This window comes from Lycium barbarum, chromosome 5 (assembly GCF_019175385.1).
Source record: "Lycium barbarum isolate Lr01 chromosome 5, ASM1917538v2, whole genome shotgun sequence".
NCBI lineage: Eukaryota > Viridiplantae > Streptophyta > Magnoliopsida > Solanales > Solanaceae > Lycium > Lycium barbarum.
In genome coordinates this window covers 35,068,084-35,083,911 of record NC_083341.1, presented here as the reverse complement: position 1 = coordinate 35,083,911, position 15,828 = coordinate 35,068,084, and positions in this window count along the sequence as shown.

The following is a 15,828-nucleotide window of genomic DNA, read 5'->3' as shown; positions in this document are numbered from 1 at the left end:
ACTTCAAAATTCTTAATACACTAAAACATATTATTTCTTCTAGTTAGACCAAAATTTCAGTACCAAACCTTGCCCAACTTTCCTTCAAAGCCTCGGAAGCTTAATCTCCTTAGTTCACTGATTTTCCAATCCTCCTATAACATGTTACGCGGACTCGGACTCTTATAATCGTAACACGAGCACCTATGATCTTGCATCTTCTCGACAATAACTCCGTTGTCTGCAATCGAATACCTAATACCTAACGAATCTCAACGTACAGAAACTACGGGGTGTAACAACTATGGATATCACAAAGCACCATAAGTCATAACAAGACTTGCATAAATCACAACAACCATGTAAATGGGAACAACAAAGAGTTTCAATCATCATAGTGAATCTATCACCTCACATCACCCAATCACATCAGTAAGTACAACACATGCCATAGTGCATAAAATAATGGCAGAAAGCCCACATAATCAGAAGTCATACCAACCTAAAAGTATATCCAACCCAACATCATGTCCGAAGACCTAATCATGCTTTCTCCCATCAATTCTACGCATATATACATTTTACTAATCAAAATATAACTAAAGTAAGTCATAACCTACCTCAGTGCAAAACAGGAGCCACGTACTACTCCACCTGAAACTTCTCTTCCTGAAGTGCTTCAGAATGATCGAAGACTAATATTAACAATGGTAAGTATGTAAATGACCACAACAAGCCAACTAATCAGAAAAATATGGGTGGAGAATTACTCAAAATACCCCTATCGAATCATAAGGGCAAAATCAAAATTTAAGGGCTAAATTACACTACCCATAGTCCAATTAGTCATTATACTTAATTTCATGGAGTACTAACCATAATTGATCCTTCAATTTAATCAATTAAGACAAAACCCCCCAAATTAGTAAGAACCCTAAATTCATGAATTGTACTAGAAGCTAAGAGAGTATCAATCGTAGAATCTAATAATCCACAATTTTAGATGATAGAATCAGTATTAGAACAACAATAACCACTTTTATTAGAGGGTTTAATGATTGAAAACCTAGGTTCCATAAATCATCATCCCCAATAGCCATTAACTACCATGGATACTAGTAAAGCAAAGATAAATTACAAGGTTACGGTTAAGGAACTTACCCCAAGATGATTCCACCAAAAGTCCTCTAGAAATCAACTTCAATGCTCTTTAGACTTAGGTTTTTGGTGAATGGAACTAATGATTCGAAGTAGGGAATAAAAAAAAGGTTTCTGGTTTAGCAACTTCGCATGAGCGAGCAAGTCCCGCTTCCCCAAACTCGCCTCAGCGGATACCCATTCGATGGGGCACAATTCATTAATTGCGTCACACTTTTTATCCTATGAAACAAGTCCCGCTTGGGAAGATCTAGATGGGCGAACACCCTTTGCTGGGACGAGACACCAGAAACCAGCAATTCCCTAGTTTCACCAAGTCTCAACCCAAAACCCCGAAAACCTTTTGGCATATCTCGAATACAACCCAAACATGTCGACACAAGTAAAAACATGCTATGAATCCATCCATTACCTCAAAATTCCCAACGGAGCTCACTTTGACTTGGTCAACCCCCAAACGGCTAAAATCAACCAAGTACCCAAAATGCACCAGAAAGCCTCGGGAGCCGAACCAATCACCCCCACCAATTCATAAATGACCCTCCAAAACTTGCGGGATTGACAAAATTCCAAAAAAGGTCTATTTAGCCAAAAGTCAACCATTGGTCAAACATTTTTCACTTATTCAACTTAGAATTTCTAACTTCCTCAAAATTAAAATAGGCTTGCCTGATCTTTTAGGGAATCGTGCTACCCATCCACATAAGTCAAACACAGTCTAACGTTGCTAGGGGAAAATTCAACAGGGTAAAGTGTTAAAAATGCAATAACGACAAAACGGGTCGTTACACGTTCTTGAATGAATGAGCTAGAGTTGATTAATAAGAGGGAATCTTGAAATCTCTTCAGTTTGAAAGTTAAAGTCATATTTTTCAGGTGAGACTATGTTCGTGATAGTAGACTATGTCAAAGCGTTATAGGCTAGATAGCAAGGTTGGATATTTTAAATATTAACGACTTGGGAGTATTTGTGCATGGTAAAACACATGGATTTCAAGAATTCTTTTAGATTTGCTAAAGGCATAAAAATGTATTACAATCAGAGATTCAATTGTTGTGAAGGGGGAGTACGAGGCTACAGGCCTTACGTCGAGGCATTCAGAGTGGTGAACAAGTTAAGTGAAAGCACAAGAAAGAGTATTCGATGTATTTAGATCCTATAGAGTTCTATCATATTTGCGTAATGGGTGTGAATTGAGAAACATGAAGATTTAAGTCATAATGTATAATTCCTCAGTACTAAGTTGATGACTTAGGTACAATTCAGCTTTTCAAGTAGGGATTGACAACACGAAGTTGAGTAATCATGAGTAAAGCATTAGAATTGGTCACTACAGACTTATGAAAGGTGTATAATTGGTTTGTGAGGGTTTAGAGTAAGTTTAGCAGACTATTAGTGATATTTGGGGAGTTGTGCTCTTCACGTCGGTTCAGAATTGTTCATCTGATACCAGATAGCTTATGGATCTATTAACAGGAATATTGATGGTTATTCTAGTAACCTATTTTTGAAGATTTGAGAGATTTAGAATTCAGAATAGAGGTATAGCAGGGTTACTGAGCTTTATTGGAGTTTGCAAGTGAACTTGATGATATTTTACCGGTGGTAGCTATTCGGCCAGTTATAAAGGTTTACGTCGATATTGGTGATGCATTGAGAAGGTACAAATGGTTATGTGAAATCTTTAGCGTGATCAGTTAATTTTCAACAGATTTGGCATGCAATGTAGTCATTAGGGTGATATGCACAGTATGTTGTTTGAAGGTTTAAGAGGTACTAGATTATGAGTGTTGGCTCAATAGCTTCAGCTTGATGAAACAAAACTAACAGATTTGGAATGAGCATATGCCTTGGATATGGTCAATTTTTTAGGAAATACTTAAAATTGGCTTAGAAGGAGCACATATTCTTTTTTGGCAAGAGAGAATCATGATTTAGACTTTTTTTCTATGAATTGTACTGAAGACAACTTTGGAAGGTGTGGAAGAAAGATAAGTACAATCATAGTATCTTACTGGTACAAGTTTGGCAATGGATTACATCTACAGCTAAAGGATTGTGGTGCCTATGATGGGATTTGTGGAATTAATCAATTGCATTTTGTTACACCTCCGAAAATCTTCCGTTGGTACGCAAGTGAATGATCTAGTGAGGAGTGCGAGTATACGATATTTCCATAAGTAAGAAACAACGTTTGACGACCCTAAGTAAGATTCCGAAGGCAATTGCAATAAGAGATAGGTTATGCTCCACAAAGACTAATTATAGGTTTTGGAAATGTGAAAAGTTGCAGGTTTGCATTTTGGCTAGTTGGTCGTAAAGTGAAATACGGACCGTAAAGTGGTATACGGTCCGTAAACTGTCATGTCGTATTTTGGCTTCCAAAACTTTAACTTTCTGCCAAATGATCAAATGGTTAAATATGACCTGAAATACGGACCGTAAAGTGGTTTACGACCCGTAAACCGTGATCGTAAATCACCATGTTTCAGCTTGAGTTTCTGGTTCAGTTATGATTAAATACGACCACGAAGGACGGTCCGTGAACTTGAATACAGACCGTAAACCAAGTTTACGACCACTGTGCTATTCACTTAAGATCAAATTTTGGGTTATTAAATAAGGGACAAAGTTTATTATTTCATTTCCACATTTCATCCCTTCTCTCTAAAACATCTCTCTACATTTATTCCACAAGATTTCAAGGATTATTAGTCATCAACAACACAAATCAAGTAAATTAAGTGTAAGGAAACCCATTAAGATCATCCAAGTCAAGAAAATCTTATTGAAGGAAAACTAGGGTTTTTGCTCAAGTGGAGTATTTCGACCAAGGCTCGTTCCTAATACATCTAAGGTAATATTTATGGTATATATATGTTGTTTAAGGTATTTGAGAGTTAAAATGCTTGGACATTAGATGAGTATAGAAAAATGGGTCATGAATGATGAATAGTGACATTTGAGAGATAGTTTGAATTGAACCATGATTCTTGTTGTGTTGTGATATGAATGTGTTATAAATGATGTTAAGATCATGAAAATGGGCATTTTATATGAATGGACGAAGTCGGGTGATATGACCATGAATATGGGTGAATTGGGTGTGAATTGAGAAACCTAGATAATGTGGTTAGCGTAAATGATTAATGGCCATTGTTATGGTATTGTGAATGTATTGTTGACGTTTGGGAGTTGATATACGTTATGGAGGAATGTCGTATAAATAAAGGAGATGCTGTCCGATTTTCTCTAGCTTTAGTCATATGTGCTAGCTATCGATTATAATGATAATATGACTTTAATGAAGGTATAAACGCAACCGTTGAAAGAGAACGTGCAAGTGGTAAATAGTCGAATGAAAAGGTATGTAAGGCTAACCCTTCTTTCATAAGGCATGGTTCTTTGGCCAAACATCTAAATCTTCCATAAGTCTGTGATGTCTCATAAATGACTCGATATTCCAAGCTATTAAGCTCACAATTCTTGATATGCTACGATTGTACTAAGTTCCTTGTATGACGAGTAAGCCTATAAAGATCAGTGTGATGAATGATGATAATAGTGATAATGATATTGATGATGATAACGATGACGATGATGGTAGTAATGATAATAGTAAAGATGTGTATGTACGTATGTTTATGTAACTCGCGCACACCACTGCAGTTGGGTATGGACAACACTGATCCTTGGTAGGGCCAGGTACGTGTAACACTGAGCCTTGGTTGGCCAGGTATGTATGATCACCGAGCCTAAACATGGTCGGGTACGTGAAACACCTATCCTACGTGGTCGGGTATGTTATATAAGGATATGTATGAAACACCGATCCTACGTGGTCGGGTATGCTATGTATATGACATGATTATGTATATGATATGAATATGAATATGATATGACTATGTGTACGAATGTGAATAAGGGCCTGTTTACGAATACAAGCACAAATATGGTACGAGTACTATTATGGAATACGGACAATGATGTATGTACACAAATACGTATTAGAAATGGAAAGTTCCTATGAAAGGCAAGTAAGTGCTCATGACTATGATACTGCCGTCTCCCATCCTATGCTATTTCTTATGTTGCTAATTATGCTCTATATTGATATGGATCATGCTTTACTTACTCAGTACATTCTTCGTACTGACGTCCTTTTGTTTGTAGATGTTGCGTCATGCCCGCAGGTGCACAGGGAGACAGGCTTGATCCATAGCTGCTTACTCAGAGATTACATAGCCGAGCTCCATTTCATTCGGAGCCATAGCTTTTGGGTACTTATTCTTTTGTGTACATAATTATGGGCATAGCGGGGTCTTGTCCCGCTCATGTGCTATGTTATACTCTTCTTAGAGGCTCGTAGTCACTTGTATATGGTTAGATATGTCTGGCCTTGTCGACCCGTATTTTGTATATCATTTTGATAGCCTTGTCGGCTCATGTACGTTGATGTGGCATAGACGCCAATCATTATATAAAGGCATTGTTGTCCAATGGGACTAGCTTGATGAATGAGCAGAATTATGCGTTTAATTATATGGCTCACCTAGATGTAAGCATAACTGTGAGATAAGGGGCACCCAGGTGGGCTAGCACCGGGCGTTCATCGCGGCCCTCTAGACGGGTCGTGACATATTTAGAGGTGTGGTTATAATAAAAATTAGCGAATTCAAGCAAAGTCCGTTCAAATATATCAGAAGCAGTTGTGGAAGAAGTTACGAGTATGGAAAAATGAAGATTTAGGTTATTGAGCTAAGCTAAAGATATATTTGATGTAGGGATCTAATAGCTCAGTTGGTCGGCTACCTGAACTTTCACCTTATTAGTGACGGTTCGAATCCCCACATTGTAATCTCCTTCCCCTGCCCCCTATGTAATAAAAAAAGTTTTAAAAAAATGACTGATAAAGGGAACATGCGATGCTATCGGCGTGATTCTTGCCTATGTGGGTTTTCATGAGGTTTATGACGGAGATTCTTTGGCTATTGAAAACATTAGTACTTTTCTTTACTGTTCGAGGACGAACGTGTGTGCAAGTGGTAGATGATGTAATGACTGCTTGGTCGTTTTGAGCTTTTGGACTTGTTTTTTCCAAAATACCCTTCCTTTAGTTTCATCTTTGTATTTATGACTTGTGGGAATGGGTGGCGCAGTTCTTGAGGCAATCGGGTGAGTTTCGAATCAGCTTTAACAAATTTGGAAGTTCTAAAGCTAAGAAATCAAGAACTTTAACTAAAGTCAACATCTGGGGTAAATGGGTATGATTCGGAGTTTCATCAATTCCATTAGGACCGAACATGATTTTTAACTAAGTCGAGCAGCTGGTTTGGGTCCCGAGGGGTTCGGGTGTGATTTTGGTTGTTGGTTGAGAAACTAGTTAAGATAAGGATTCGGAGTTGACCTCGATTAACATCGGGTCAAGACGACCTCTTTTTGGTGCTTTGAGTGCGCGATCAAGTTTGTAGCGTGTTTTATGATTAAAATATATATTTGGTTAGTATTCAGGAAGTCCCGAATGTGTTTCGGATGTTGAATCAAAAATTGAAAATCACTTGGCAAATTGCTAGTTGTCTAGTGCCAGCAGTGGTCATCGCGATGGAAATTGGAGGGTTGCGATCGCGAAGGGTTTGCAAGGGAGCTGGTCATCGCAATTGCGTGGTACATACTGTGTTCGCGTAGCGGAATCCAGGATCTGGGACGGGTTGCGCGTTCGCGTCATGATGGGTGAAGCTAGTTTAGGCCACATTTAAGAGCAGAGGCCCGCGTTCCTAAAGAAGTATTTGGGCCTGGACAGATTAAATCCCCTATTTCTAATTTCATTATTTATACATCAACTTTGGGAGCTCGGTTTTGGATGATTTCAAAAGCAATCTTCAAGTTTCTTGCTTGGGGGCCAGTTTCTAATCCTAATTTAAGTGTTTCCCCGTGATTCTATCCTTTATTTAGCGATTTCAACCATTATTTTATCTTAGAAATTGGGGGTTTTAAATGGAAATGGGTTTTCAAGTAAAAACACCAAATTGAAGGGCGATTTGTCATCAGATTATGATGATTTTGAGATTCTTAACCTTTAGGCTATAGGTAAACTGATTTTGCGTAAAATTCCAGTTTTATCCTTGGGCTCGGGGTTACCTCTTTGGGTTCCAAATTAAAGTATAGTAATATGGGTATCATTGGACTCATTTAAACTCATAGAGTACGAATTTGACTATATTTAACTCATTTGGAAAATTCAGTTACGGTAGTGCTTCCGCAAGACTTAATCATTGCTCGTATCGAGATTGGATTGTTCAGAGGCATTGAGGAAGTGAAAATCCATTCGTGAGCTTTACGACGTCAAATCTAAGGCAAGTTGAGACTTACTAGACTCCTTATGAAGTGTTTGTGCTGGTTTAATACAATGAAGGGGAATAATGAGGAATTGGGGGTCCCGTACTCGTGAGATAACGAGCGCTTGTGCTGGTACTGGTGCCATGTTATTGATAAATTAAATGAAAAGGAATAATTGTGTGAAGTAGTGAATGACAAAGCATATGGGAAATGGCCGGTAGTGATTAAATCTACTTGCTGACTTGATTGTTGGTGAAATGGACTTATGATAGCCATAATTTCCTAATCTTTGTGATATTGAGTTATTGTGCATTCATCACTCCATTTCTCATCTAAATTATGAAAACAAACCATCTTTTGGCATTGACTTGATATCAAGTAGTTGCATGTTGTACGCATATCATTTCATACTTCATATGATATCATTGACATATTTATTTAATAAAAAATATGGGATGGTCCGGAGTGGCCCGATTAAATATGGTACTGGATGGAATGATAATGACATTATAGCCTATCAGCTGGATACCCGATGTGGTCTAGAGATCCAAAATTCCGGGTGAGTACATTGACTTTATAGCCTATCGACTGGATACCCATGTGATCTAGAGGATCTTGAATTCTGGGTGAGTAATATGGACCTTATGAGTCCCCCACGGAACATGAGAAAACCAACTACAGGAGCGTGTGTATACATGTGCATTATGGTCATGGCATTTGCATGACATACATTCTTATTTACCTGTATTCTCATTAGTTGGCTAGTTCATAGGTTCTTGGAAAGAAACTAGTTTATCTGATTACTTGATGGAACCTCATTGAGATGGTTGAACTTATTATGGGATTGTTGGGGAGAATCGGACTTAATTCGCTTACTTAATGATTCATGGAACCTTGCGTGGTTGTGGAAGAATTTATTATCTTAAATATTGGTTTCGGTTGTTCATTTGATTTGTGGACCTTCTATCCTTTAGTCGTTAAGTGATTATAGCATGTTGATTTGATTACTAATGAAGTGTGGAGATCAGTATCGAAAGGACCAACCCTCTTCATTGGTTCACTTTAGGGTCGGTCAATGATGCTAAGTACATGTATTTCCCCGTACTCACTCTATACTTGTTGCACCTTTTCTGTGTGCAGGTTCTATTCCTAGTTCTAGTAGTGGGAGCATCGATCATTGAGGCATATCACTTGGAGTGTTTAGGTGAGCTACTAGTTATTCCGCGGAACTGGACTCTATTTCTGTTTTACTTCCTATCTTTACTTTTTGGATAATAGTTGCAGTATTCAGACTTATTCTCCGTATCTAGTGGCTCTTGTACTTATGACTCCAGGTATTGGGAGGTGTATGACTTAGTTTATACGTAATTGAGTTATGAAACGATTTTATTGACTTATGCCTTATTCTTATTTCAATTTACGCATAATAATAGGTCAAAGGTCTTATATTGTAAATTTGGGATCACCTACAGGTTTGGGTAGGTGCCCTCACGGCTGTCACGACCCGACTAGGGGGCCGCGACGGGCACCCGGTGCTATCCCACCCAGGCACCCCTTGACATACATTCACATAACATCTAGGTGAGCCACATAGTAAAAACATACATTTCTATCCATCTATCACACTAGTCCCTTTGGACAACAACCTCTTTATATCATCATAGGCATCTATGCCACATCAATGTACATGGGCCGACGAGGCCAACAAAATGGTATGGAAAATATAGGCCGACAAGGCTAAACACATCTAACCACATACACATGTCTACGAGCCTCTAAGAAGAGTATAACATATCATATAAGTGGGACAGGACCCCGCTATGCCCATAATTATGTATACAAAAGAATAAGTACCCGAAAGCTATGGCTCCGAAGGAAATGGAGCTTTGCTATGTAGCCTCTGAGAATGTAGCTATGGATCGAGCCTGTCTCCCTGTGCACCTGCGGGCATGACGCAGCGTCCACAAACAAAAGGACGTCAGTACGAAGAATGTACTGAGTATGTAAAGCATGATCAACAACAATATAGAAGCATAATATACAACATATGAGACAACATAGGATGGGAGATAATAATATCATCGTCATGGCACTTACTTGCTTTTCCACAAGGACAGCCCAATGCTATTGCGTATCCGTGTACATACATCCATATCCGTACTTATTTACCTTCACATTCATTTTCGTATTCATATTCATGTTCCCATTCATATTCATATTCCTAGCGTCTACATCTCATATACATTGCTTATACAGAGCCTTTGCACAACATTTACATATCCTTAGCATATTCGTACTCATATTGATGTCATATATATATAGCTTTTATATAGCTTTTGAATAGCGTACCCGACCAGAAAGGATCGGTGTTTCATACATACTTGGCCAACCAAGGCTCAAGGTCATACATACCTGGCCCTACCAAGGCTTCAGGGTTATCCGTACCTTCTGCAGAAGTGTGTGTGCGTTACGTAATCATATACATACTCTATACATATTCATATACATACATTCTACCCGGCATCATAAGCTCGAGGTCTTATTATAGCCCTTCATAGGCACACATACATACAATAGCCCGTAGGCATCTTTAACATCATATTATTCTCATCATCATTACTATCATTATCACTATCTTCGTTGTTATCATTACATCTATCTTATAGACCTACTCGTCATATGAGGAACTTGGTACAGCCATAACGTATCAAGCATCGTGAGCTTACTAGCTTGGAAGATCAAATCATTTGAAGAAATCATAGTCTTATAGAAGGTTTAGACGTTTGGCCAAAGAACCATGCCTTATGAAAGAAGGGTTAGCCTTACATACCTTTTCGTTTGACTATTTACCACTTGCACGTTCTCTTTCAACGGTTGCGTTTATACCTTCATTAAAGTCATACTTGTCACGACCCAACCCCGTGGGCCGCGACGGGTGTCCTAACTGGACACCCGTACGTACCTATCTGACAGAGTTAGCATACTAATCAACTAATCAAATAAGACATACACAGATTCATACGGATATAGAATACATCGCGCGAAAATACATACATACACAGACTTATACATAGGCCGTTAAGGCGATCATAGCAAGCCGGGTCACTTAAATCGCAGTCTCACACATACCTACCAGAACTGTGGCAATCCACAACCCACAAACATGTCTACAGGCCTCTAACAGACATAACGGAATCATATGACGGGACAGGGCCCCGCCGTACCCCAAATGACCATATGTACAGAAGATGAAAACAACAGAAGATATATAAAAAATATAAGCTCCGAATCAACAGGAGCACTCCCAAGTAGCGGAACAGGTGTCCTAAGCTGGCGGCGTATCAAAAGGAGCGTCTGTACCTGCGGGCATGTAGCGCAGCCCCCGAAGAACAGGGGGTCAGTACGGAAAATGTACCGAGTATGTAAAGCGGAATTGTAACAAATAAATCATAGTCAAGAACAGGAGTACATAATTATAACTGTCAAAACCACAGTCAGAGCCGGAGGCACAAAGATATACGTAGCAGAATCATACTCGGAGTCGAAGATCTAGAAATAAAACAGACGGAGCTATAGTCAGAGTCCGAAGTACAAAAGGTGAATACCTTATCCGAGACCTCAGAAAAGTAATGTCAAAGCATAGATGATGCATGCCAAATCATATAACATCATATAAACACATATAACGTGTCCCGGCCCTCTGATAAAGGACTCGGTGGATGAAATCATGTATAACAAAATCATATACCATATATGCAAATAGCGTGTCCCGGCCCTTTGTTAAGGGATTCGGTGGTGAAATCATGCATGTCAGAATCATGTACTGTGTATACATAACGTGTCCCGGCCCTCTACTGCGGGTCTCGGTGGATAATCATCATGTGCCATCCTGGCCGCCATCCCCGTATCATCATATCATAAACATATACAAATAACGTGTCCCGGCCCGCAAGTACGAGGGACTCGGTGATTAATGCAGAGGAGTGCGCACGAGATCATGTCCTGGCCCGGGCTCAGTGAAAAGACATACTGTGACTAGCACGAACAGAGTGATGCAGAAACATATGCATATAAATCCAGACTCAATAGACAAACCAAACAATAAGTCATAGGATGTGCTTTTCGTAAATTGCGACGGATTATGTCAAGGCAGAACTTCTGAGATTATTCGTACACAACAAATATACCACAAAGTGTAAAGGAATAGTTAGGATGGTCTTTTTTTTTTTTTTAACAATTAGAACATTTCAAGTAACAAATCATTTCAAAGGAGTCGGGCGTTAGTCATAGTGTACATGTATGCCCTTTTTTTTGGGGGGGGGGGGGGGGGGGGGATGGCACGATTCATCATATCAAATCATGTTTCTAGAATCATGGCACGTATCAAAGTATAATACAGATTCTGCACATTTATTATTTGATAAACGGAACAAAAATCCAAAGTTTCTTTTAAGCACTGTATAGATATAAGACAAATAAAGCAATAGTAGGAGGTCTCGGAATCTGCGGGCCCACCTCGAGTCAATCGAGGTGGTGAACTCAAGTTATGAATCATAGACCTTATAGAGTCATTTATGAGAGTTTTGGAACGACTTCAATTGGGAAGGTTTCATACACATAAGTCATTTTGACGACAATTTGTAAGGAAACTAATTCAATCTTACTGAATGAAATAAGGCCAATTTCAATCTCGGATTTCGAGAGACTGAGTCATATCTAAGGCTCGCGACCGAGCCTATTACGTTTAGAACATGCCTAAGAATGAAGGGAGAAACTTTACATACCTTAGTCGTGCCTTACGCTCGTCCAATCTCAATTCCCGTTTCGTCCAAAACTGCAAATGGTCACATTTACCAGTTACTATTCATGAGACTTAAAATTTCAATCTTAACCAATGCTTGCCTACAGAAATTTCGGTAACACTTCCCCTATAAATGCGACACCCCGAGAATACAACTCGGCTCAGAATAGCAACAACCAACCCAACAACAATACCAACAACAACTACAAAATACAATATAGACTAATTAGTCCTCCTTCCATCATAGTACAATAACTCTCATTTCGAACTTCGCATTTCCAACTCCATCTCAATATTTTCACCTTCATTATTAATCAAGGTCATTACAATACCATTCGGAAGCATATTACAACATTTCTACAATATATACACAAGATATACAAAACATGCAAACTTTCCATCAAAGCCATAATTTATCCAATTCTCCTAATCTTTAACATACAAGTTCATAACACATTTCCATCTTCCAAGTTCATCAACCTAAATCATAATTTGCACCTTAACCACTTCATTTTCTTAATTTCATAAGATCATACTAAAATGACATACTTTCCGACAACAACTTAACAACAAATTCTTCATGTTAGCTTAACCCATTATTCTTCCATCTACTTCACAAAGCCATTACAACACAATTAACATATCAAACAAAATCAATTCACTTTCATCTCAACTCCATACCACATGGCCAACACCTACTTTCTCAAATTTCCATTAAATTCATTCAACTTTCATTTCCAATGTGAATTACACCATATCCACAACTAGAATACAACATAAAAATTCAACTCATATTATCTATACATTGACACACACTCACGGCCAACACATATTCACACACATAACATACAAGTTTCATACCCTCTACTCAATTCCACACTCTACAACATGCATACACCTTCCATAACATGAAAAGAACATAAGATTCTTACCTTTTTCCAACAAATTCTCCTTGCCCCCAAAGATAGTTTCTCGCCAAAACAATTGTACCACTTCGTAGAGAATCTTGATATTGACAAGAATCCAAGAAAATTATAATCCTTGAATCAAAGTTGAAGGTTTGGAAAAAATTTCCAAGCCTTCAACTTTGATTCAAGGATTATAATTTTCTTGGATTCTTGTCAAGATCAAGATTCTCTACAAAGTGGTACAATTGTTTTGGCGAGAAACTATCTTTGGGGGCAAGGAGAATTTGTTGGAAAAAGGTAAGAATTTTATGTTCTTTTTCCAAGCCTTCAACTTTGATTCAAGGATTATAATTTTCTTGGATTCTTGTCAAGTTCAAGATTCTCTACAAAGTGGTACAATTGTTTTGGCGAGAAACTATCTTTGGGGGCAAGGAGAATTTGTTGGAAAAAGGTAAGAATCTTATGTTCTTTTCATGTTATGGAAGGTGTATGCATGTTGTAGAGTGTGGAATTGAGTAGAGGGTATGAAACTTGTATGTTATGTGTGTGAATATGTGTTGGCCGTGAGTGTGTGTCAATGTATAGATAATATGAGTTGAATTTTTATGTTGTATTCTAGTTGTGGATATGGTGTAATTCACATTGGAAATGAAAGTTGAATGAATTTAATGGAACTTGGAGAAAGTAGGTGTTGGCCGTGTGGTATGGAGTTGAGATGAAAGTGAATTGATTTTGTTTGATATGTTAATTGTGTTGTTATGGCTTTGTGAAGTAGATGGAAGAATAATGGGTTAAGCTAACATGAAGAATTTGTTGTTAAGTTGTTGTCGGAAAGTATGAGCCCGTTTGGATTGGCTTATAAGTTGCTTATAAGTTGCTTATAAGCTGTTTTCAGCTTTTTTGAGTGTTTGGCTGGCCAGCTTAAAGTCATTTTGTGCTTAAAATAAGCTCAAAAAAATAATTGGGCCCATTTGACTTAGCTTATCTAAAGCAGCTTATAAGCTGTCTTATAAGCTGAAAACAGCTTATAAGCCAAAAAAAATAAGTTAGACTACCCCAACTTATTTTTTTTGGCTTATAAGCTGTTTTCAGCTTATAGGCATAAGCCCATCCAAACAGGCTCTATGTCATTTTAGTATGATCTTATGAAATTAAGAAAATGAAGTGGTTAAGGTGCAAATTATGATTTAGGTTGATGAACTTGGAAGATGGAAATGTGTTATGAACTTGTATGTTAAAGATTAGGAGAATTGGATAAATAATGGCTTTGATGGAAAGTTTGCATGTTTTGTATATCTTGTGTATATCTTGTGTATATATTGTAGAAATAAAGTGATATGCTTCCGAATGGTAATGTAATGACCTTGATTAATAATGAAGGTGAAAATATTGAGATGGAGTTGGAAATGCGAAGTTCGAAATGAGAGTTATTGTACTATGATGGAAGGAGGACTAATTAGTCTATATTGTGTTTTGTAGTTGTTGTTGGTATTGTTGTTGGGTTGGTTGTTGCTATTCTGAGCCGAGTTGTATTCTCGGGGTGTCGCATTTATAGGGGAAGTGCTGCCGAAATTTCGGTAGGCAAGCATTGGTTAAGATTGAAATTTTAAGTCTCATGAATAGTAACTGGTAAATGTGACCATTTGCAGTTTTGGACGAAACGGGAATTGAGATTGGACGAGCGTAAGGCACGACTAAGGTATGTAAAGTTTCTCCCTTCATTCTTAGGCATGTTCTAAACGTAATAGGCTCGGTCGCGAGCCTTAGATATGACTCAGTCTCTCGAAATCCGAGATTGAAATTGGCCTCATTTCATTCAGTAAGATTGAATTAGTTTCCTTACAAATTGTCGTCAAAATGACTTATGTGTATGAAACCTTCCCAATTGAAGTCGAATGGTTCCAAAACTCTCATAAATGACTCTATAAGGTCTATGATTCATAACTTGAGTTCACCACCTCGATTGACTCGAGGTGGGCCCGCAGATTCCGAGACCTCCTACTATTGCTTTATTTGTCTTATATCTATACAGTGCTTAAAAGAAACTTTGGATTTTTGTTCCGTTTATCAAATAATAAATGTGCAGAATCTGTATTATACTTTGATACGTGCTATGATTCTAGAAACATGATTTGATATGATGAATCGTGCCATCCCCCCCCCCCCCCCCCCCCCCCCCAAAAAAAAAGGGCATACATGTACACTATGACTAACGCCCGACTCCTTTCAAATGATTTGTTACTTGAAATGTTCTAATTGTTTAAAAATAAAAAAAAACCATCCTAACTATTCCTTTACACTTTGTGGTATATTTGTTGTGTACGAATAATCTCAGAAGTTCTGCCTTGACATAATCCGTCGCAATTTACGAAAAGCACATCCTATGACTTATTGTTTGGTTTGTCTATTGAGTCTGGATTTATATGCATATGTTTCTGCATCACTCTGTTCGTGCTAGTCACAGTATGTCTTTTCACTGAGCCCGGGCCAGGACATGATCTCGTGCGCACTCCTTTGCATTACTCACCGAGTCCCTCGTACTTGCGGGCCGGGACACGTTATATGTATATGTTTATGATATGATGATACGGGGATGGCGGCCAGGATGGCACATGATGATTATCCACCGAGACCCGCAGTAGAGG